The following is a 23,798-nucleotide window of genomic DNA, read 5'->3' as shown; positions in this document are numbered from 1 at the left end:
CCGTTGCTACTGAGGCTCACCAGAAGGGGGAAAAAAAGGAGTAAGAAGTAGCCCCAAACATGTAACTAATCCCCAAATTAATTGCTGTTTGAATGAACTGCATTGTTATTTTGATTCAGCTTTAATTTACATTGACAAGGCCATCTTTTCCTTTAGAAAGAAAGATTTACTATGTAACATTATACACTTTGAGTCAAAAGCTTGCCTGAAGTTTCTGAACTGAATTTACTATTGTCCATATGTCAGCTTCATAATAATCCAGGTCTTTCCCCATCTATTATTGTTATAAAAAGGTCTACATATGCAATTATGAGTATAATTTTACCTCTTTCTTTCCATGTGCATATCATTTTAAGAGAACTGAAAGATCTTTGTCAGGTTTTGCTGTGACTTTTATGTTTCAAAGCCTCAGTGCATTCAGTAAACTATAAAAAATAGGCATCAATAGTAATTTTTAATGAATATAATATTTCTGATCCATATCAAAGCCCAGGTGCTCTTGAGAGAATCCTTTGGTCATCTCTGCAGCTATGGTTCTGGCTTAGGGAAATGTTACTGAACACTAATTTTTGCATAGGGGAAGGGTTGGTTCCAAGATTTTACAGGAGAATCTCACAAAAATAACTTTTCCCTTTGCCTACAAACTATACTTTATTGATACCAGTTTAAGAGGAAAACATGAAATGGGAATTCTGCTAGGTTTCTGAAGGCTTGGGGTCTTACTGGAACTTTGTTAAAGCCCTGGGGGAAGAGCTTTAAACTTCCCTTGATGGTTATTTCTGTTGCTAATAGTAAAGGGTGTTCTCAAACATCCCCCAAATTCAGAAAGACCACATTGGCACTGTTATCTGGTCAAGAGATAGGTTTCTAAATACTGCATCAAACAGCATATGTAAGAATGACCCCAAAGCACAGTATGATTTGAGGATGCTATGGAGTCCTACTTCATACCCAGCAAACCCATGGACCTGCTTTACACACCCACCCAAGTGTTCGGTCAGGCAAAATACAGAAAATGGGTCAAATAAATCAGAAACATAAAGAACAAAGAGAAACTCACACAAGTGGCCTTGGAATCACAATGTTTAAAAGAAACACAGAGAAACGAGGATTGGATTACTCACAAAATACATGTAGGCCTGGTCACAGTATTAAGTAAGAATGGCAAGTCCTAGAAACCATTCAGCTTGCATAAATCACAGTGATTTTATCAGAAAGACACCTGTGTATCTACACAATCCAAAGAAGCATTAAGCTTTCACACCTCAGGGAGAATGGGATCCATTGCAACTGCAGAGATTTCAGCGGCAGGAATATGTTCTTCGGGCTTCTAGAAGTCTCCTACAGGCCCAATAGCTTAACTCCTTATATCTTTCAGTTCAAATTCCAAATTAGCAGGAAAATAATTGAGGTGAAGGGCCATTCCCATATTAATTAGCACAGCAAGGAAAGCTGTTCTTGGAACAAAAACATGGCCCTTGGGAGTCATTCCTATGGATAGTGTGGGCAGTTCTCAACTAGGAAGGCCCAGACAGATAACTCAATAAGATTCTGTTATGACTATTTTCGTACAGCCTGAAAATAAAAAGGAGAGATAATCAAAATACAAGCACATTTATGTATTGTGTTATTCCCAAAGTCTCAGGCCTTTCTATTTTGCCTAAATTACCTCATGTTCTTGACTGCTGAATGTTATGAAATCGTACATTGAGAGAAGGTGGTAATATTTTGTTTTGTTTTTTTTTTAAATAAGACCATGAACAATATTGAGAATGGACATCTGTTCCTTTTCTCTTCAGTCTCTGAGGGACCGAGAGAGGAGTGTGGCCCCGGGATGACCTTCTTCCTTCACAGAGGCTGACTTGTACCCTAATCTGTCTCTTTCCACTTTCTTTCCCTCGTTCTCTTTCCCTGTTTTGGAAAGAGAGATGGAGAAGGAGAGAGTGGAGTTAGGGTGAATGAATGGGTGGGAGGAAAAGCAAAGAGAAAGGCAGTGAGGACAGAAGAAAGAACAAAGAAGAAACACATAGGGGCAAAGAGTGTCTTCCCGAGAACACTATGTTCAAAAAAAAAAACAAAAATGTGTTTCCTCACTCAGTAACCTAATGGAAAGTCAGGGGGAGCAAGTGCCTCAAGGAGCAATTTTAGTATGTGTGCTGCCGAAGCAGGCACTCAAGGAGCAATTTTAGACACTCAGGGCTGGCTGTTACCATCACCTCTCTTTCCCAGTGTTCCCAGTGCCCCTACTGCCCAAAGTGACTTTACAACAGCTCAGAGTCTTCAGTCTACATTTAGTAAGAAAATCTAGTTGATGTAAGTTTAAAACAACTTACAAATTGACTTATATGAACACTTTGCTCAAAAATAAGTTTTGATAGACTCGGAGATGAACAGAAGAATTACAATAACCCAGAAGGAGAAGGCGGAAAAGCGCATACTCTGAGAACTCCCAGAGTAACCCTTGCTCTCCTCATAACTTGCCCGGTGCTGTCCTTAAGTAGAAGTCATTTTATTTCATTTGTCTGGGAGAAATAAAAATATTGAAATTAAGTCCAAGCCTGGAGATATTTTGAGAGACATGGGCCTCTAAGTTAGCAGAAAGGCGAGTTAAGAAGGCAAGAGCAGAGAAGGGTATTAAAGAGGGTACATTCTGCGTGGAGCCCTGGGTGTTATGCACAGTGAATCATGGAGCACTACATCAAGAACTAATGATGTCATGTATGGTGATTAACATAACAATAAAAAACTTAAAAAAAAAAAAGAAGGCAAGAGCATAGTGGTCAGGATTTCACAAAGAGGTTTCACTCACCCTCCTTGGAAGGTAGCCCTAAATGTGTGAACTCAGTGGGACCCTTATCCTTTATCTAAAGACAAGCTTCTTTGCCAATGAAAAGTGCTTCTTGCTTTGTCCTGGCCATTGGAGTGCAAGCAATAGGAAGGCAGCTGCCTTGTCTTATGTAGAAGAAATGAACAGCCGGCGCCCAGCATAGGGCCTGCGCATGGAGGTGCTGAGTAATGTGCTGAAAGGACAGTAGGTCACAAGGCAGAGTCTAAACAACAAGGTGGACTTTGAGGAATGTGGGGAAGCAGTGTAGTATTAACACAGTGTTTAAGAGTGGGGGCCCTTGTGTGAAACCTAACCAATTCAAATCATGACACTGTCATTTTCTAGCTCTGTGATCTGTGCTGATTTGTTTAATCTCCTTGAACTCCATGCCCTTTTCTGCAAAACCAGGGTAGTAACATGAATTTTTCTCATTAGATCTTAAAAATAAATCAGCTGTTGGACAGAAAGCATTTAGCACATCTCCTGCCACACTAGTGTGCAGACACATTAAGTATAACAAGTTGTTGTGCAGAGTTATATGCAAAATCCAATCAAATTTTGTAAATAATTTGAGTTTTAGTATTGGTAGAAATTTTTACTCTGTTATACTCATTACTTATCAAGGAATGGACTGAGTAAAGAGAGGTGATAAAAAGGTCCTATTTTGGGCTATTAACATTGATGTTTTGTCAGCAACTCTCTCTGACATGTGGCAGAATATGGGGTATTACAGTTCTGCATTCTATCAACTAACTAATAAATAAGCTATAAAATATTCAAATAGGAAGCTCTGATCCACCAGGAATTTTGGGAAATTCATACCTGCTGTTTTTCTTCCAACATCAGCATGATTCAAAAGCATTCGTCTGCTTGGCTGTGATTGCGAGTGTTTTGGAACCTTCATTTGTTAACACCTCCCTGAAGGGCAGCAAGTAATTTGGAGGCAACTTGATGGTGTGATTGCTAAGGGGAAAGTCTTTTGTGTATGTATAGTTTCACTTCTTGAGCATTATTTTTAAAGAGTCTACATCTTTAACATGTTTTTAATGTTCTTTGGCTAAAAATGGGAGATGGTGATCAAAAGCAGAATGACCATGACTGTTGAATCACAGATCTGTACCTCTGAAACAAATAATACAGTATATGTTAAAAAAAAAAAAAAAAAAGAAGAAGAAGAAGACAAAGAAGAAGAAGATAGCAGGAGGGGAAGAATGAAGGGGGCGGAAATTGGAGGGGGAGATGAACCATGAGAGACGATGGACTCTGAGAAACAAACTGAGGGTTCTAGAGGGGAGGGGGTCAGGGGATGGGTTAGCCTGGTGATGGGTATTAAAGAGGGAACACTCTGCATGGAGCACTGGGTGTTATGCACAAACAATGAATCATGGAACACTACATCAAAAATTAATGATATAATGTATGGTGATTAACATAACATAATAATAATAATAATAATAATAATAATAATGACCATGGTATATACTGCTTCTAACAGCCCTTCCAGTGACAAGTTCAGTTCTGATTTATATCGCTATTCCTTTTCTAAACACACCAGCCTGACAAAAATCATTTATTTTTTTAAAGTTCTATTTATGTAAGTAATCTCTATACCCAATGTGGGGCTCAAACTCACGACCTGAGATCAAGAGTCACACACTCTTCCAACAGAGCCAGCCAGGATCCTGCAAAATAGCTTATCTTGGATTAAATTTATGTTTGTTGGACATACGTGCCTAATAACAACTAGAGTTAAGAGAATCCCATACTCCAAATTTGAAATTGTGTGTTAGAGATGAAAGGTATGTGTAGTGCAGGGTCCAGTGCAATACTTTGTCCACTCCATTAGAGATTTTTCAGGAATCATTCACGGTCAGTAGTTAATGTATTCAGTATGTTAGTGAGAAGGGGGATGGGATCATCAGCGAAATGTAGAATCTGGTTAATATTCCTACAAAGAATTCATTAACCTCAACAAGATGTGATTTGAGAGCAAAGGTCCTAATCACCACACATTTTAAATAAGCACTTGCACTTAATAGGTGCCAGGGTTTTGATTATACAACTGGGAATTTCATACTGAGAAATGCTGACATATTTTAAAAGTTCTCCTTGAGGTTAGTAGAAACATACAAAATGACTGGGATGTGTAATAAATGCAAGCATTACTGATATTAGATCAGATTATATGAAATTGGATTGGGGTATGGCAAAATATAGGACAGGGTATATTTCAAAAGCAATCCAAAACTAATTCACCATTACTAAACTGTGATTTAGATGCAAGCAAAATGGGAAGTAGAGTGCTATTTTTCTTTTTCAGGTAAGCAGTAGAAATATTAAAAATTGTAAACTTGCTCCAGGGAAACAAAAACACCTTTCTCTATAGGCAGAGTACCACTATGGTCTTCATCTTAATTCATATACTGTCGTGGTGAAAAATCACAGTAAGTTTAAGAGGCTCTAGGACAGGAACCTTTGCAGTCACTAAAAGCTGCAGTATGAATCTCTGTCCCTCTATTTCACATGTTCCATTTGATAGACTAAAATGGTGACATTTTACAGATCCCTTACACATTCTAAAGTTCATTTCCGTTAAAAGAAATAAAAAGTCCCCAATCTCACTAACAAAGCCACTGCCAGAGTGACAGAACATTCTGGAGATTCATCATTCACAGATGATTTAGAAGACATCTACTGGGGATCCTAATTAATTGGATTTAAAAAAATCAATGATTAGGGTTTTTTTTTTTTAAGCGCAAATTTTCACTCCAAGCCATTTTATCAATAACAAGACAGTAAAATATGCTATTTAAGGAGAGAATGTGACTAGGATTGAGAAGACTCAAGATGTTACTCTGCTTTCCCTACAATCCGTTCACTTGGTTGGAAAGAGTCTGTGCTATTAGTGAGTACAGAGAGGCTGGAAGAAGTGAGCACACCACCATTATCTGACTAATTGCTTTGTGAAGTGCTTCTAGAAAAACTGGAACTGAAAGGCACTCCATACTACCAATTTATGGTCTATTCTTAGTGCCAGTGATGCCTGAGAGAGCAGCACATTGTAAAGTCTGTTTTTCAGATGATAATATTTTTGACAAAGTGATTCGGATTTTAAAATACTCTCTTACTGTAAGGTGCCAAGTGATCATCTGCTTTTCATGATGTGAGGTTCATCACGAATGTTCACTTTCACTTCAACTTCCCTCATCCAAATCAACTTTTTTTTTTCTTTTGGCACTTCAAATGTAAAAGAAGATGAACAGAGTGCACAGATTAATTTCAGGAGTGGGATTAACTGAGGGGTTTTGCTTAGGTTAATTTCAAAATTTATCATTTTAAGAGTGTTCCCTGTTTTAATCATCTTCATGGTAAAATAACTAAAATATTTAAGGAAAAACTGCGGTTGCAGGGTACATAGAAATGTTTGCAGACTTTTTTTTAAAGAGATAGAAATATGCCTTTTGTTTCTCCTTATACTATTCAAAAAGATTAAAACATTTTTACTATGATTTTTACTATAATCTTTTGCTGGTTAAAAAGAATGGCAGAATGGCATTGATAGAGCAAATTTAAGGGAAGATGAAGCATCTCAGAAAGACTATAAATTAAAAGTCATCAAGGCATGTGCTTTCTGCTCATTTTTATAATTTTTCTTTATGAACAACTTATTTGCTTTTAGCTAAAATTTCTTTGGCAGAAGGAATAGTAATGCACTTGTGTCTGCAAGATGAAACATTCCTCTTTTGGCTTTTACTGTGATTGTCATTTTTTTTTATTTTTTTATTGTTATGTTAATCACCATACATTACATCATTAGTTTTTGACGTAGTGTTCCATGATTCATTGTTTGTGCATAACACCCAGTGCTCTACGCAGAATGTGCCCTCTTTAATACCCATCACCAGGCTAACCCATCCCCCCACCACCCTCCCCTCTAGAACCCTCAGTTTGTTTTTCAGAGTCCATCGTCTCTCATGGTTCAGCTCCCCCTCCGACTTACTCCCCTTCATTCTTCCCCTCCTGCTATCTTCTTCTTCTTTTTTTTCTTAACATATATTGCATTATTTGTTTCAGAGGTACAGATCTGTGATTCAACAGTCTTGCACAATTCACAGCACTCACCATAGCACATACCCTCCCCAATGGCTATCACCCAGCCACCCCATCCCTCCCACCCCTCACCACTCCAGCAACCCTCAGTTTGTATGATGAAGGAAATTTTGCTTAGAATAATGTTGTCTCATCATTTCATAGTTTTGAATTTTTTTTCAAGGGAATGAAATTTGGCTTTTGAACCTCAGGTTTGGTATCCAGGTAGCAAGTGAGCTCTACAGAAAATGTTCTGGAGCTGTGTTTGCTGAGATGTCCTGAACTCTTGCCCAGAGCTTATTTCATTTATATTCCATGTCTACTCAAACTGTGAATTTAGTTTAGCATGACTAAACACATTACATTTGCTTAATGACTGTGTATTCTTTGAATCTCAAACTCACTGAGTCACTCTTTGGGATCCTTCTATGGTTAAAGCAGGCAAGAAGAGGAAGGTATGGCAAAATGAGGGAAAAAAATAGACAAAAAAAATACTTGATCTCTTATTCACTTTGTTTGGAAAATGATTTCATGAAACCTATAGTATTGGGCTTTAAAATATATATATATCTGTTATATTAAGATCAGTATGTAACTTTCTTTTAAAATGAGCAGCAGGATATTACATTTATGCAGCACCTTTCACCTCCCAAGGAGTGTGTTACAAACTATATACAGAGCACAGAAATCACTTTACCCACCACTGAAGTGGAACACAGCAGTTGTTTAACAGAACACAATACTGCAAAATCATTTAAGAAAGGAATTGAATGAGAGTACAGCCTCGAAAAGAATCTACAGGGGGGTTTAAGAAAAACAGACTACAATCTCTCAGCTTGGAATTTGGCCAGGACATTCAATCCAAACACTCCACTCCATTCCAGTTTTTCCCTTAAATATTCTAGTGCCTTTGTCTCAATGATTTTAGTGTTTCTATCCCATGACATCTCCTGAGATCCAGTCCCTTAATAATTACTGGTCCAGAACTGACCCAGAAAGAAAAATTCCAATCAATGACTTTTCAATTTTCATTCTTCAATCGCACCTGGGTTCCCACCTTCATGTGACCTTGCCAAAAGCCACCGGTCCATGTTAAAAATACGACAAGCATATGTTATTTAAGATGAGATAGATTTTTTTCTTATTTTTTTTGTAAATGTGAAAAGACACATGCTTAATACGTCACTGCAAAATTTGAAAGATTTTGAGAGATTCAGGGAAGTAACATGTCGGTAAAATAGACCCAATGTGTGTCATTGAGGGATTGTTGCTTCCTTGTTTCTGATTATAAGAAAAGTCTACTTTAATTTACATTATACTGTAGATATTTCCAAAGTCCTGAATGATAGTGATCATTCTACAGGTGAATTTATTTTAAAAATATATACGTGTATTTCATTTTCCCTTGTGAAGAAACAACAGAAAGGTTCATAATTTCTATGGCCTTCTCATATTTTATGTTTTGGTGATGTAGCCTATCTTCTCAATTTGTGTGTTGGACAGTCTCTTTTCATTTTTTGTAATTCTGTAAAAACTCTTCTACAAAGAAGAATGTAGGCTTTGAAGTCAGGTTAGAGCTATATTTTTTCATCTGCCAGGTTTGAATCATCACTCCCCTAAAAGGATTAATTTCTTCTGTTCCAATTTTAAAGTAACAATTGCCAGCATCTGGGAAAGCATAAATTATGTGGAAAAACTGCCATGAACAGAAACCATAATAAAATAGCCAGTCTTCATGTTTAGAGTAACAATGATGCCACCAAGAATTTAATTTTCTGTGCTTTCATATATATCATAATTATGTCTTTTAACTAATATTCTAATCAAGAGAAGACAATCACGTGTAGTTTATATATGTATATGCCAAATGATAATGAAGAAAACATACTTACATCCACTGAATTTTTGTTTGATTTACAGTTGTTAATGGTGAAATTTCTTAGTTGTCTAAATTTCTTAAAGTAACATATTTGAACATTTAAAAGTAAGTTTTTATTGAAAACAGATCATAAATATAAAGGTGGTGACAACTGCAATTTCTCTTAAATAATTATAGAATGTAACTCATTCGGCTAATTCTTACTTTTCTTATGTGTCTAATCAATTCCATGATTTGGATAGACAGCACTTAAAACAGTGTTGAGAAATATTGAGCTCTATACAAATTTTGTCATTATTCTCGTAGGATTGTTTCCTTCGGTTAGCATAACTAGTTGTATTTCAGAAAATTTTCAGTAGTATCTTATGTGTAAGCTATTTTGTCTTGTTGATATGGGGCTAAAGATTAAAAAACATTGATGTTGCTCTTGGTTTGGAGTATTTCAATAGTATAGTAGCAATTGTTACTACCTATAGGGTGGAAATGAGAATGTGATTTGGATACAGACATCGGAATTTTTCAAGAATCTAATATGTCCCTCTCTCCCGTAAGTACCTCATCTCATTTCATTTTACAACAACATTATGAGGAAAACATTATTTCCTATTTAGATTTTTAAAGTGGAACAGAAAAGCATTCAGTAACTTACTCCAGGTCTCACAGTTATAAAGTGATAGATCAATGGACCTGACTCTAAACCCTTTCCATTCAAAAATAATACTGGTTTAGTGAATAATGTGCTCATATCATGTCAAACTTTCAAAGGAGAACTTAAACAAATACTTGAAGCTCAACTCTACATGTTTAGTACTTCCATGAAAAGAGGGGTTCCCTAAAACATAACTTGAAAACCCTGATAGATGGCATCTCACAAAGAGTCTCAGATCCCTACAGTGAGGGCACAACAAACTTTTTCGATAGCCCTCTGTGTCTTAGTAGATAACAAGCCCCCTATATAACTATGCTAATTTTGCTCACCCCAGCAAAGCAAGATGAGGTCAGCAGAATACCATGTGTTAGAGGTCAACTATAGACTTTAGAAAGGGAGCATGAATTAACTCATCAAATATCTGAACCCATTTAATAATCTTTAATATGACAATATTCAGATGAAATTAAACAAGTGTTTATTAATAGGAAAAAAACCCCACAGAAATAAAAAAACATGCACTTTAAGATTGCATAAACCCAGATTATCCTAGTTTTCCACTTCCTACCTCTGGTTCTAAGGCAAATCATTTCAACCCAGTGATCTGCAGTTTCTTTATAGGAAAAGTAAGGCTCATAATAGTGTCTCATTGGGGGCTGTTGTACAATATGTATTAAATGAGATAATATACATAAAATACAGGGTATTTGACCCACAGGAAGCACTTCCGAAATGATGATTATTTTGTTCATATACTAGCATTATTATTAATATATACCAGATAGCATGGAAGATCCGTTAGAGCAGATAGACAGGCCCCCTACATAGACATGGAAGTTATGGACTAAAAACATAGGCAGTTAAACAAGCATTGATCATGCAGTTCATAATTACTATGCTGGAAGAGGATTAACATTTTCAAGAGTTCCAAAAGCTTTCACTTAAAAAAAAAAAAAAAACAATGTTCCAAATTGAAAACTAGTCCCACTGAAGGTAAATATTTCATGAGGTTCCCAATCCAATCTCACATCTTCACATTGTCCTTACTGGGGCGCCTGGGTGGCTCAGTCGTTAAGCATCTGCCTTCGACTCAGGTCATGATCCCAGGGTCCTGGGATCGAGCCCCGCATCGGGCTCCCTGCTCTGCAGGAAGCCTGCTTCTCCCTCTCCCACTCCCCCTGCTTGTGTTCCCTCTCTTGCTGTGTCTCTCTCTGTCAAATAAATAAAAAAAATCTTTAAAAAAATTGTCCTTACCACCATGGAAATACCTGAGCATTCGTGGTACCCAGGGGAATACTGCTGCTGTTTGGAGGGTGCTCAGTTTGCCTGCCTCTTTCCCCTCTAATGGGTTTGCTTTGATGGGTGATGGTGTGCTTTTGGGGATGCTAAAAGACCATACATCTTAGTTCCTAGCAAAAAGATATGACTGAACGCAAGTTCCTCTAGGGAAGACTAAAATTTTGAAATTGATTGGAAACACTAATTTCCATTTCAGCTTGGAGAAGAAGTGATGGTATTCATTACTTTAGGATTTTCTATCTCAGGCAGGTCTACTTGTGACCATGAATAAAGATCACTTATATAAGGCATGGGAATTAAAGTACTAGATTCTGTGTCATTGAGAGAATACTTGGTTAGGACTGGCCAATGCAGTAATTTGCCAACAGCTGGCCAAAGTTGCCAAGGCCAAAGAGTGGCTATGCTGCAAGGAGTGGTTTCCATAATTGTAATTGGAGTGTATTATGAGGGAAAGAGGAAAGGCAGAAGTGGCAATGACCATGAACGAGCTCCAGGCAACAGATGCCCTTTTTGGAAAACTAGGCATGTTACTAAGAATGATGACATTGCAGGCTAGGATGTTTGGCTTTTCTTGTCTTTTGGCAGTCAAAGTGGGGATGATATTTGGTGCCATCTTCTGAGAGTCCCTGAAATGACATCAGTCTAACCTGTTTTATTTGTTTGTATTTTTTCCTTTTGTTTTGTTTTTGGTTATCTAAAATATACTATGTGGGATCATCAGATATTCACAGAAAGACATTCTCAGAAAGCTTCAAAGATTTACTTAGTAAGTATATGTCTAGTACAGGCTAAGAGAAGGATCCTTCAACACAGTTCCCACTTTCTCCATGGTAAGCCATGTCAAAGCATATGGCAAAACACATTACTATCATGATTAATTCCTCTGAACCACAATTTAGTTTCAAATGATTAAGATATTTTGCACTGATTATTGACTTCAGTTTAATATGTAGCTCCTGCTATTTTGTTGCTTTTTACATTTTTAAAGCTTCTGGGAGAAATTTAAAAAAAATTTTTACATCCATACTAATATACTCCTAAGGTGTTCTTACTATTAACATTTCAGTTTGTGGCAGTTTTAAATGTTTTCAGCCTGAAATTATTCATGGTTACCTTGTTGGCCATTTTTCAACAAAAGAGCTGCTTCTGTGGACAAGCATGGCAGCCAGCCAGGAGAAACTGGGCAGAGAGGAGATGCAAATTTCCCCTCAAAATTAGGTGAGGGGAAATTATGTGACTAAGTATAGCAGCTATTTAAATCCAACAGTAATTCAAGGCCCATCTCAAATCCCTCCTCCTCCTCCTCCAAATGCTTTTTTAAAGACTCCTGGCGACAATGACCTCCCTTCCCTCTGTATTTCTACAGCTCACAATTACCTCAGGTAGTTATAAAATTAAGATGTATTTTATAAGTTTATGTATAAGTTGACAGATGAAACTATTTGCAGGAGGCATGTTTTATGTAATTGTTATATATTTTTTAAATCAGCTATTTATTAATGTTATTAGGAAATTAATGCCTGAATCAGCCCCAGAGCCACTGACCATCTTCTAGAAGTAACACACCGCAGGAACTGGATGTCCTAAGAACCTCTCTGTACCAACATCTAGAGTTATCTTCCTCTTAACAGATCATCTGAATTCAGAAGGTAGTACAAGGTCAAGTTGATAGTAATGGGAAGAAACCAGAGAATATTTATACTTCTTTTTGTTACCATATGTCAACTTTCTTCTCCTAGGAGACATCAAGAAAAGACTTTGGGAGCAGAAGGTGAATAGAAGATTTAAGGTCTCAGTTCTCATTAGAAAAGTAAGGAAAGATTTTTCCATGCAAAAGCTCAGCAAAGACAGAAAATAATTCTGGGAGTAGATGGCTTCAGAGATAGGGAATATATCTGGATGAAAGGTATGGGTAATGGCTACCTTCATTCATTCAACATTGAGCTAACGAAAGCTTACTAGGCATCAGGCACTGGTTTTAGGGGGTACTTGAGGATACTACAATAAATTTATTAACCACGATCTCTGCCCTCAAGGAATTTATACTCTAGTGGAGTACAAAAAATAAATAAATAAGCCCACATACATATAGTTATTACTGTGGTGAGGGGAAAAAAAACACAGACATTTATAGAATATTGAGTAGTGAGCTGAGACTAGAAGGGCCATTTATTTAGGATGGTCACAGGAGGTCTCTAAGGCAAAACTTAAAGAGTAACATCCAAAAAATAAAAATAAAAAAAAAGATAACAACCATCCTGAATAACTGTAGGGAGAGGGTTCCAAGCAGAGGGTTCAACATATGCAAGAGCGCTGAGACAGGAATGACCTTGATTTGTTTTAGGAGCAGAAAGTATGAGGAGTTTAGTGCACAGAGAAGGAGAATGTGAAATAGGCAGGGGCAAAACACGTGGGATCCTATAAGCCAGGAGAAGTGGTTAGATTTAATTCCAACTGTGATGGGGAATCACTGAAATGTTCTAAGCAGAGAAATATTACAACCAAATTTTTATTTGACAAGAAAACACAGGCTGTGGGTAGAATATTGCCTGTAGGTAGAAAAGAGTAAAGACAGTATTTATCTAAGGAAAAGATGAAGGTCTTTTGGACTATTATGGTGGCTGTGGGTACAAGGTGCTCAAATTTGGACCATTTTGTTGAGTTGGAATGGGTAGGTTTTGATAATACAGAGATTAAGGGAGAGAAAAAAAATGACATGGTTCCCATGATTCCCAGGATCCGGGGCTCACCAGTAGGTTGGATACATAAGGTATTCCAAATGATTCCTGTGTCATCTTCTACTGTTCACTCCTGTTTTTTGTTCATCTTATTTCCACAATAAATGCCCCTCATGAACAAGTGCCCTAATGTCTTCTGTGCCCATTGTGTCTGTCCCAACAGGGTTCAATGAACACTCCAGTAATTTATTTTCTCTGCTACTTGAACAAGAAAACATTATTCAAGAACAATCTTCCATAGGGAAAACATTCTAAAATTTTTAGAAACTTTCGCTTTGCTCTCTCTATATTTATACTACCAAGATTACTCAGAACATTATTACTCCATTTAGAAATTTTGCATCAAATTATAAATCTGAGTTGTTCACTTTCATTAAATGTTTAACTTTCATGATGATACATCTTTCTGTTACCTGTAACAATCTCTGTGGTGACTCTTGTGAAATATAAGATGGTATCTTAAAAGCTTAATGAATTTTTAGTACTTTCCATAAGAAAAAACTCTTTTAACACTTGTGTGTTGTGTACTCCTAAATCAATACTTTAAATCCTAGTGGCTTTATCTTTACAATTTAGATAAAGTTTCCTCTGATATTCTGTTTGTTTTGGACTTCTGATTACTTATGCAAGGCCATTCACTCTGTGGATTGTCTAAAGCAGTAGGCAACCCTACTTTCAGTTTTCTCCTGAAACCCAGAATAATTTTTGGTTGTCTGCACATTTCATTATTGATGAGTATTAGCAAACAGCAACAAAGCAAATCATAGCTATTAATACTAAATTACATTCATTAAGTTCCTACTTGTTTCCCAGCACCATAATAAACACTTGTATGTTTTATTTCACTTTTTCAATGTAAATATGTTATGAAGTAAGTAGCATTAAGTATACCCATTTTACTGACAAAGACTGAGACTTAGAAAGATAAAAGGCTGTGTCTAAGATCACCCAGCTGCCAGTCAGAACTAAAATAAATACAAACGAACAATTCTAACTCTTAACTGTAAGGTGTATTGCTTATTGACATAAGAGAGTCAATCTGGTTGGTATTTTAGTTATTTTATAATTTGGTCAATTGTAAATATATTTTCCAAAATTTTGAAATTCCACATGCTTTAACCTACATCTCTTCTTTGTTTTCTTATCAATATCAATTCTATTTATTTCATTAACCTCTTACTTTATCTTTCTTTCATTTTCATCTTTTCTCTCTGAACCAGATTTGGTACTTTACTCCATAGGTACTTAAAGCTCAGCCCAGAGAAGGTGTTCCCTCTGTATTTCATGACACTTTCCCTCACTGCTCTCTCGGATTCACAATACTGAACTCTGATAATATTCTGAGATTTCTTAACCTGCTCTCCAGTGTCTATGAATAGAATACTGCGAGCTATGTGGAGTCTGAGGTCTGTACCAGAGGTGTTATGGGTTTCTTTTTATTGCTAGATGAATACTATGGCATTCCTATTACTGCAGTTTAATGTTTTTTTATCCTGTTCTTTCAATATTTTCCTAGTACAATAGAGAAAGGGGTTGGAAAATCAATAGAATTAGAATTGAAAAGAGACCGTGACAAGATGAAAATTGGACAGAAACAAATTGAATGTTTTTTTTTTCAGTTTAAATTCAAGATTAGACCAGATGTCTCTTGCTTCTCTCAGAAAATAAAAGGTGAGGAATATCTCACATGTATCCATGTCACATCATGTCTTCACTTTGGTTGCCTGCCATGGAACTCTCCATTTTATTCTGAACAAACTCTCCTCCCAAGATTATGTCTTGTTGTGTGCTCATACCAGGGACCAAGTTGTCTATAATAACTTTTCCCATTGCTTTCTTTCATGAAGCTCATACTTTTTGCTACTCCTCTTAATATGAAACCATATTTGAATCCCCCACTTACCAAAGCCCACTGAACTATATTCTTTATTCTATCTGGATTCTTGATTAACAACTTCAGTGTATCTTACAACGTCTCTTAAGACACCCAGATCCTGATTTTTCGGTCTTGCTTATACTTTCTATTTTCCTATACTTTATGCTCAGAGAGTCCTATTCTGCTATCAGTTTTTATGCCAATCCTGTGGATGCTTTTTTTTTCCCACAGACCACATTCTAAGCATTTTATCTTTTTATTTATACATGTAATTATTTATTTCAGTCTTTGAAGACAATTTTCTTCTAACGCTAGATCTTCTAAATCTACTTTTTATTTAATATCCATCTAATTCCTGAGCCATCTTGCTCCTATGAGGATGCCTTCATTTTTCAAGTCTATTCAATGTCCCTTTAAGGGAAAGATGGAGGCATTTTGGACTAGGATTGGGGCTGCAAAGATGGTGAGAGGTGGCCAGATTTGGGTCATTATGCCAAACACTGTTGAGAAGTTCTACCAGAATTTGATGTCTATTTCTTAATAGTAGCCCCAAAAGTTGTTTTAGGATCTAATATAAAACCTTAAATGAAATAATATATTTTCACTAGAGGTTAAAAGCGATCACAGTCTTCAAGTAATCAAAACATTTAATATTTCCTGCACAGTTTTTCATTCAATAAGTATTTATTAAGTGCCTCTTAAGTGCCAGGTACTCTGCTAGATATCAGCAATTCTACTGAGCATAAAATAGACAATGTCTTCCAGAGTTTAGAGAAAGCTTAGAGGAAAAATAATCAGTTTTATTACAAAGAAGTGTGATGAGTGCTTTGGGAAATTACATGGAGGCTTGTGAATCTATAGAGGAGCATTCCATTTAGTCAAGAGGAAATGACATTTTATCTGAGATCCAAAGAATGGTAAGAATTAACCCTATCCTAGCACTGAGGAGAGAAAGCTGCAAAGGACAGTGCCCCTGACCTTGAGGAACATATCATACAGGGGTATATATGCTTTCTGAGAGATCGTACTAGAAATAGTTCAAATAAACAGAAAATTTTTTAGACCAGCAGCTCTTAACTTTGCACTCAAAATTCACCTAAGCTTCATTTAAAAAAAAAAAATCTATGCCTAGTCACCCCAAATCTCTTCAATTAAACTTCCTGGGTGTGGATCCTGGAAATTTCCATTTTATAAGCTCTCTAGTGACTCTTCTGTATAATAATGCTGGGGAATCATTGCCTGAGACTTAAACATAGGTTTTCCTGAGAATTCTCTATGCACGTTTTACATCTGCAGATTCTTGAGCGTACCTGAGAACACTGAGGGTCTAGAACTAAGAGGTCCAGATTCTTCATTTTTAAAAATCAGTCCATTTGATTCTGGTTCAAGAGTAGGCAGACCACACATAGATAAACTGTGCTGTAAAGCTTTACAGCAACATTATATGTTAAAAAGATGGCTATGGACTAGATAGTGATTTAAGTTTTAGGAGAAGATTGGTTATAATCAACTGGATGGTGTCTTACTTTCTGGCCACATCTAGCTCAAGTCAGCTCCCACTCAAGCCTAACTGACCAGTTGCTACTCTGATGTACAAATGGCAAACCACATTTCTTTGCTCATAAAATTATAAGTGTATGCAGAACTTTCAATATGTAAGGAAAGCACATGGGCTTTCCCAATTCTCTTATTTGTTTTTTTAACACTTCTGAGATCTATGGGGTTAAGTCACCATTATATAGCTCTTGCTTTCAGAAAGAACTGAGAAAAAAAATTATTATACTACCTCCTGATTCTTTATAATGTAGGCAAAACCTGACAGTTTTCTGTAGGCAAGTGTTCAATCCTTCTGAGAAAAGCATAATGCACTTTGTAGCTGCTTCCCATACCTCTTCCCAGACTATCCCTGCCCTGTAGCCAGACTGTAATTTTCCTCCTGTGGTTTCTCATCATTCTTTATGATGAAGTCATTTTTTTAATGAGGCCCACCATGCTCTATAGGATGTGCCCAACCCTCCTTCAACTGCATATCTCCTCTTTCTTTGCTTTATTAAATATGCTACACATATCGCTTTTCGGCCTTTTGGCTAAGATCAAGTGTAAATATGCCACACACCTCCATGTCATAGGGCCCCTTCTTCCATGCGATCTCCTCTACCTGAAAATAGTAGTCTCTGCTTCCTTCCATGTCAACATAACTGAATACTCATCTTTCACATGGCAGCTCAGGAGTCACCTACTTAGAGAATCCAGCCTTTATTCCCAGTCAAGGGCAGTTTTTATTTAACACTATTTCTGTCTCATAGAGTGTTTTCCAGAATGTTATTATATACTCTTTCATAAGTTTATTTGCTTAATGTCTCCATAATTAGACTGATAGAAACTACGTGTGTGTCTTTTTTTTTCACTATATTGACTACACATAGTAGATGCTTAATAAATATTTGTTGAAGAACAGAATGAAGAGTTCAAAATACTCTAAGAGAGTGTTTGTGATTTCAGTTCATTCCACTGGTTCATTGTATATTTATTTAATATTTGTTATGTGCTGAAACCATTAATAAGCACCAGGAATGCAGATATGAATTAACAGTCTGTGAGCTATAACCACAATATGCACCCTCAGTTTTAGCCAACTTTCTTGCAATTAGATGTTGTTGTGTCACCTGTTTGTATCTCACTAATGCATCTCCCCTACTTATCTGCAATCAACTTGGGCACGTTCCATTCTATTCCTTCTGTATTTTGGTTTTTTTCTCCCCCGTACAACACCTAGCTCATTTCCAGGGAGTCTTAGAATAAGGCATCCAATCAAATCCAATTCTAGAAAACAAACTAAAACCTCAGATTAATTTTTGATTTAGTATGTGAAAAAGCACTTTTGTCTAGGTAGTTATAAAACATAAGGACTGGCAAAACATTTAGGAGATTAAGTAGTCCATCTTTTTTTTCTTTCTATGAATATAAGATTCTATCATATGAATTTTGTTTAAAAAATCTAGGGTATTTTTTGATAATTTCTAGTGAAAAAGCAATTCAAATACTTTCATTAAAAACAACTCTCATAAGAGACAATTTATTTTTCCTTAAGTCTAACCTAAAATCTATATTCAAATATGATCATAACTCTTTTCAAATACTTGATACCATTTGTAATAGTGTTTAGAATTCTTCTTCCCTTTAACCATTCTATATCAAAAATATTTGGTGCAAATATTTTTTCTCTTTGAAAACATATTCCAAAATCCTCATATTAAATTTAAGTTAAAAAGGTTAAAGCTAAAGTTGTACTCTTATTCTTCATAGACCGGACTCCATTTTAAATGTTTGTAACATGGTCCCTTCATTCTGAATAACAGAAAGTCACTCACTTTTAATATATTTGCTTTTCCTCTTTTTGGTTTAACTATGTTCATCAATTAACATCACCTTTGTCTCTTTGGGAATTTCTCTGATTAATATTGTTTCTACCTGTATCACTTACTACCTTGCTAATGGTTTGGAATAGAAGAGTCACAGTCTAAATAGTCAAAATAATAAAACTGTATGTATTATAGAGTCTTAGACAATAAAGATTACATTTATATTATTCTAGTTCTATGCAGCCAGCAGATCTGTATCTAATGGACCAAAATAAGAACCATAGCATCTATTTAAATAAATTCAAAGTACATAGTTGTCAGAAACACTCAGTTCTACATGAAGACAGATTGTTCAGAGGCTTAGGTTAGTGACACAGTAATATTCTTAATCCACCACATTTATCCTTCACATTGATAATCTTTCATGTTCATACTTATTGAATATATAATGCTAGTGTTTGTTTTTGCCAAAGTGAGGTAGACCAGGATTAGCTATATTTTACAAATGAAAAGAGGTAAGGAGAAGTTAAATGACTTTGCCAAGGTCACCCAGTGAGTACACAGAAGATCTAAGATGAAAACAAAGTGCAATGAGCCATGGTGCCTCCCTTCCCAGGAAATCATTTATCAAGCAGTTATCCCAAATCAAGATTAATTGGGTCAGATGATAGCTCCTCCTTCACCAAAGCACATCCAACTCATATAGCTGAGATCTGTTATTTGTGTGTTACCATTCTAAATAGAGTATGAAATGGAAAAAAAAACCCAAAGTTAAAGACAGAAGTTGTTCCCTCTAACTACATCAAAAATATTATATCCTTTCCCTATCACATCTCTGTGAGTTAGGGCATCATAGGGAATCTCTCATACGTTATGTCCAGATAAAAGCTAAAAAGGATAGGTTCATGGCCTCTTCAATGCTCTAATCTTGTACTTGTTTCTAGAATTAAAGCTGCCTGGAGTGTGTTTCCATAAGCATTATGTTTTCCTTTGGAGTCAAATTGTTCCTGTTTAAACAGCTGTCCTCAGTTCTACTGCTATCATACTGGTTGCAATTATATTTCAACTGAAAACCATTGTGGCATTTTTATTTATAACTTGGCAAAAGAGAGTGACTTAAACTACATGGAGGTCAGTTTTTCAGAACTGAGATCAATTAAATTATTTACCAAATGCACCGGTGTCAGAAATATTATCCCATGGTATATTTATAAATTTAAAGGGGAAAAACTCAATTATAAAATCCATGAGCATTAAATGGGTAGCAGTGCTTTCTGCAACTTAATTTGAAATGGATTTTAAACTGAGTAAGAGTTGTTTCTAATGGTGTCATGGAGGCAGGGACTGCTAAGTTCCCATCTATGCTTAGGATTTAAATATCTGCATTTGGTCTCCTATTCACTTTGTAACAACGTAATAAATGATTCCCAACAAGGCATTCTTTGAGAAGATTATTCACTTTGATTAGAAGGATAGGGCAGTCTGATGGATAGAGGCCACCATAGACCCAGATTTCACCACACACTAGCTAAAATCAATCACTTTGGACCTTACAAGAGACAAAACACCAGTCCCTTCAATCATCTACCTCCAGATATGGACAAAGGGCTTATTGTGTTCCTATCACTTCTCTTACTTCCATCACCCACTTTTAAAGATATCAGCTGTGAGGATTTGTTGACTTATTTAAAATCCCTCATGAAAATAGGGAGAAAGTATAATGATTCTATAATATTTCATAACACTGTTTATCACTGGATAATGAAGGAAACGTGGTGTTAAAGAAGACAACCTGAGGACAGCTAACTGATACCAGGAAACTGTTCTGCTTTTCAGGTGCACATATTCACGTTTAAGGAAAGGATGATTTCGGATCAGGAGAAGAGAATATTAGAAATAATAGTATGCACATTCCATACTTGTTTTGTGCCAGGCACTGTGCTAAATGTTAAGAATACAGAAATAAGCAAGCATAGCCCTATCTTCAAAAATCCCACAATTTAATAATCAGGCACATAAGCAAATAACCACAATGGAATGGTAGTCTCTCTAACTGAGGCATGTACATAAACCAGAAAACATCAAGTAGGGTAGTTTGAAAAAATGGTAAGTTTCACTGGAAAGATAACGGTGTAATGGTTTTGCAAAGTTTTTTTTTTTTTAACCACAGAACTGATAAATAGGGAGGGGTGTGAGCAATGTGTGTGACACAACATTGGGAAATATAAAAGATCATGACACACTAGGGGGGTAGGAGACTTCAGCACAGTCAGAACATATTGAGTTGGGAGCCAATGTTGGAAGAAGAGGTCAAAAATATAAACAGAGATTAGGTTGATAAAGGCCCTGCATGCTCTGCTAAGGAATTTTAGGAAGCAGCTGTTGAAGATTTTAACCAGAAAATTGACATGACTAGACTGTACTTTGATAAAATAACTCTGTCAACAAGGTAATAAATGGCTAGAAGGAGAAGCATTTGAAATTGGAAACTCGTGGTGGGGAGTCTAGTAAGGAAGCCATGGCAATGGTTCAGGTAGAAGGGGAATAGGTCAGCGGGGAGAGTTAAAAAGGAATCTATATGAAAGAAAATTGCTAGTGTTTATTAGAAGGGTAGTGTAGCATGGGTGGCTATGGATAATGAAGGAAAAGGAGGAGACCAGGTTTATTCTATTAGTAGGAGGATCTCTAGGTTTAAAGCAAAAGATATGGTTTTCAAAGTTTCTTTATAGCCATTCTTTTTTTTTTAAGTGATACAGATTTGGGGTGAAAACTGAGTGCTAGAGAGGAAAAAAGTGCTAGAAACGGGTGTCATTTGGTTGGCTAGGGTAAGTCATATAAAGACCTAGAAGAAAACATCTGCAATTTGAAGGTGGGGGAGAGTCTAAAGCTGAAGCAGAAGGATTTTCCTGGAAGAAGTTGTTCCTTATAGCTATCATTATTTAGCTTCAATAAACAAGACCCAGACTAAGTCCTTTAATAGTTAAAATATTTCTTGAGAATAATTTGAGAATGATACATGTTAATCCCAGTTCCATGAATTAGTAGGAGTATGACCCTGTGAGGATCCCTTAGTCTCTGAGACTCAGTTTTATTGTCCTTTTATTTATTTATTTATTTTTGAGAGAGTGCACATGCATTCACACGAGGGGGAGAGGGAGAGAGAATCTTAAGCAAGCTCCACATTCAGCATGGAGCCCAATGTGGGGCTCGAGCTCATGACCCTAAGGTCATGACCTGAGCAGAAATCAAGAGTCAGGTGCTTAACTGACTGAGCCATCCAGGTGCCCCTATGGTGCTCCCTTAAGATGGGAGAATAATACTTCCTCATAGAATTATTTTGAAACAACAAAGGTAAGGTACTTTATGTTCTTCTCAGCATATAATAAGCACTTTGTAAACGGTAGCTACTTGCAAATTTTTATTGAAAGTAGATCATGTAGCAGTTCAGCTGAGTTGTTATACTTCAAATTTCTATTCCTTTCTATCTTGTTCACTCCTTTATTCATTCAGCAAGCGGTTTTTGAGCCCCTGTCCTATATCAAACCACATCTGGATGTACAGATCGCTAACTATGGTCTAACAGTCTAATAGGGAGAGAAATGCAGTCAGAATAAAGACAGCACAGTATGATTCCATAGTTATAATCACGGACATGATATGTCATTAACATGCATTCTGTTAATATCCTTCTTAAAATAATTTATCCCTGCTCAGCAGGGAGTCTACTTCCCCTCTACCCCTTCCCCCTGTTCGTGCTCTCTCTCTCTCTCTCAAATAAATAAAATATTTAAAATAATTTAATTTGGGAGTGAGTGTTTAAAACTACTGCACAAATTTGAAGCCCAGTTAAGTGAACCAAAAGATAACCAGTTTGAATTAGCACCAGCAGTCCCAGAATTATACTGCAACACTCAGAGAGGATATGGCTACATAAATCAATGTATATGATGCTGATTAGTATCATAATTATACTAAATGCAAACATTCTGACTCAGGACTCTACCTAACACAGTTGGTACCTGTATAGATGTAATGATCAAGAGTAGCCAACATGAGAGACTTTTTTTAATGATTCATCTGTCCTGTTGTTACTGTGTTAGTTGCTTTTAACTTTGTTAGGTAAAATGCCATTTGGGTTTTTTGTTTCGTTTTTAATTTTTTTTTTTTAGAAGTGAGGAAACAACCTACAGTAGGAAGAACCTTTAGTTTTTCCTACTAAAATCCATTCATGCCAGAGAAAGAGAAAATTGTTGGCTAGAGAAACCAGAAGCAAAATTTGCAAGTAAAGTCAAACAAAATACTAATCAATTCTTATATGTATTAAAATGCTTTCATTTTCATAACCCATTTAGCAAGTAGGTGTTTCCTGTGATGCAAAGATACATTAATTTTTTTTCCTTCAACACCTCTACAAATTGTTTTTGTGTAATACACTGCACATAGGATACTCACCCAGAGAGCTGATACAAAACCTCATTTGGAGAAACAAAAGCAGTGTCAATTTATATGGCAAGAGAATGAATACTACATTCCAAGTTGATATAGAATCTGACACTTCAAATCTAAAATAAATTATTTGGAAGGCCTACTATCTTTTTTCCCGACCTTGTTTTTAACAGCATTTGTGACCTCATATGCAAATGAAGTAAAATAGTAAGGATGTTTTTCATCAGTATGAATTAGCGGGTTTTTACTGTATGTTTCTGTGATCATCAGTTTATTTCCCAAAGTGTAATTTCGATCTCCTTAAATCAATTTAACCAGCAGCATGTTGCAAATGTGACTCATGTCATCTAGGCCTGTGATTAGCATTATGTTGCTACAACGAGACCACCTGACAGATTTTTCAGCCTAGAAGTTGTCCATTTCAATTAACAGGAAACTCGGGACATTTCCCTGTCAGGATAATAAAAGTGTGGGCTGATTTGCCTCCTCTCTTGAAAAAGAAAAAGATATTATGTACTGCGAATAGGAAGTCTACCTCCCCCTTTTTTTTTCAGAACACAAAGTCTTAGCAGGAACCGAATATAAATAATGGAAAACAACTCTATATGCTGGAACTTAGAGAAGTGTGATTTC

General features: G+C 36.2%; 1 protein-coding gene across 4 annotated transcripts in view; it reads left to right on the top strand.

Moving 5' to 3' along the window:
- The window catches only part of SYT1 (synaptotagmin 1), a 522,467-nt gene that overhangs the window by 139,884 nt on the left and 358,785 nt on the right, over positions 1-23,798 (top strand). Inside the window, exon 3 of one of the 4 annotated variants that reach the window (XM_027594827.2) lies at positions 15,101-15,152. The exons of the other annotated variants lie outside the window; for them this stretch is intronic. The gene's annotated coding sequence lies outside the window, so the exon portion shown is untranslated. The remainder of the gene's footprint in view (positions 1-15,100; positions 15,153-23,798) is intronic. 4 annotated transcript variants of the gene reach the window in all.

This window comes from Zalophus californianus, chromosome 9 (genome assembly GCF_009762305.2).
Source record: "Zalophus californianus isolate mZalCal1 chromosome 9, mZalCal1.pri.v2, whole genome shotgun sequence".
Classification (NCBI taxonomy): domain Eukaryota; kingdom Metazoa; phylum Chordata; class Mammalia; order Carnivora; family Otariidae; genus Zalophus; species Zalophus californianus.
The sequence above is the reverse complement of the archived record's forward strand: the minus strand, read 5'-3'. Positions and strand labels throughout refer to the sequence as shown.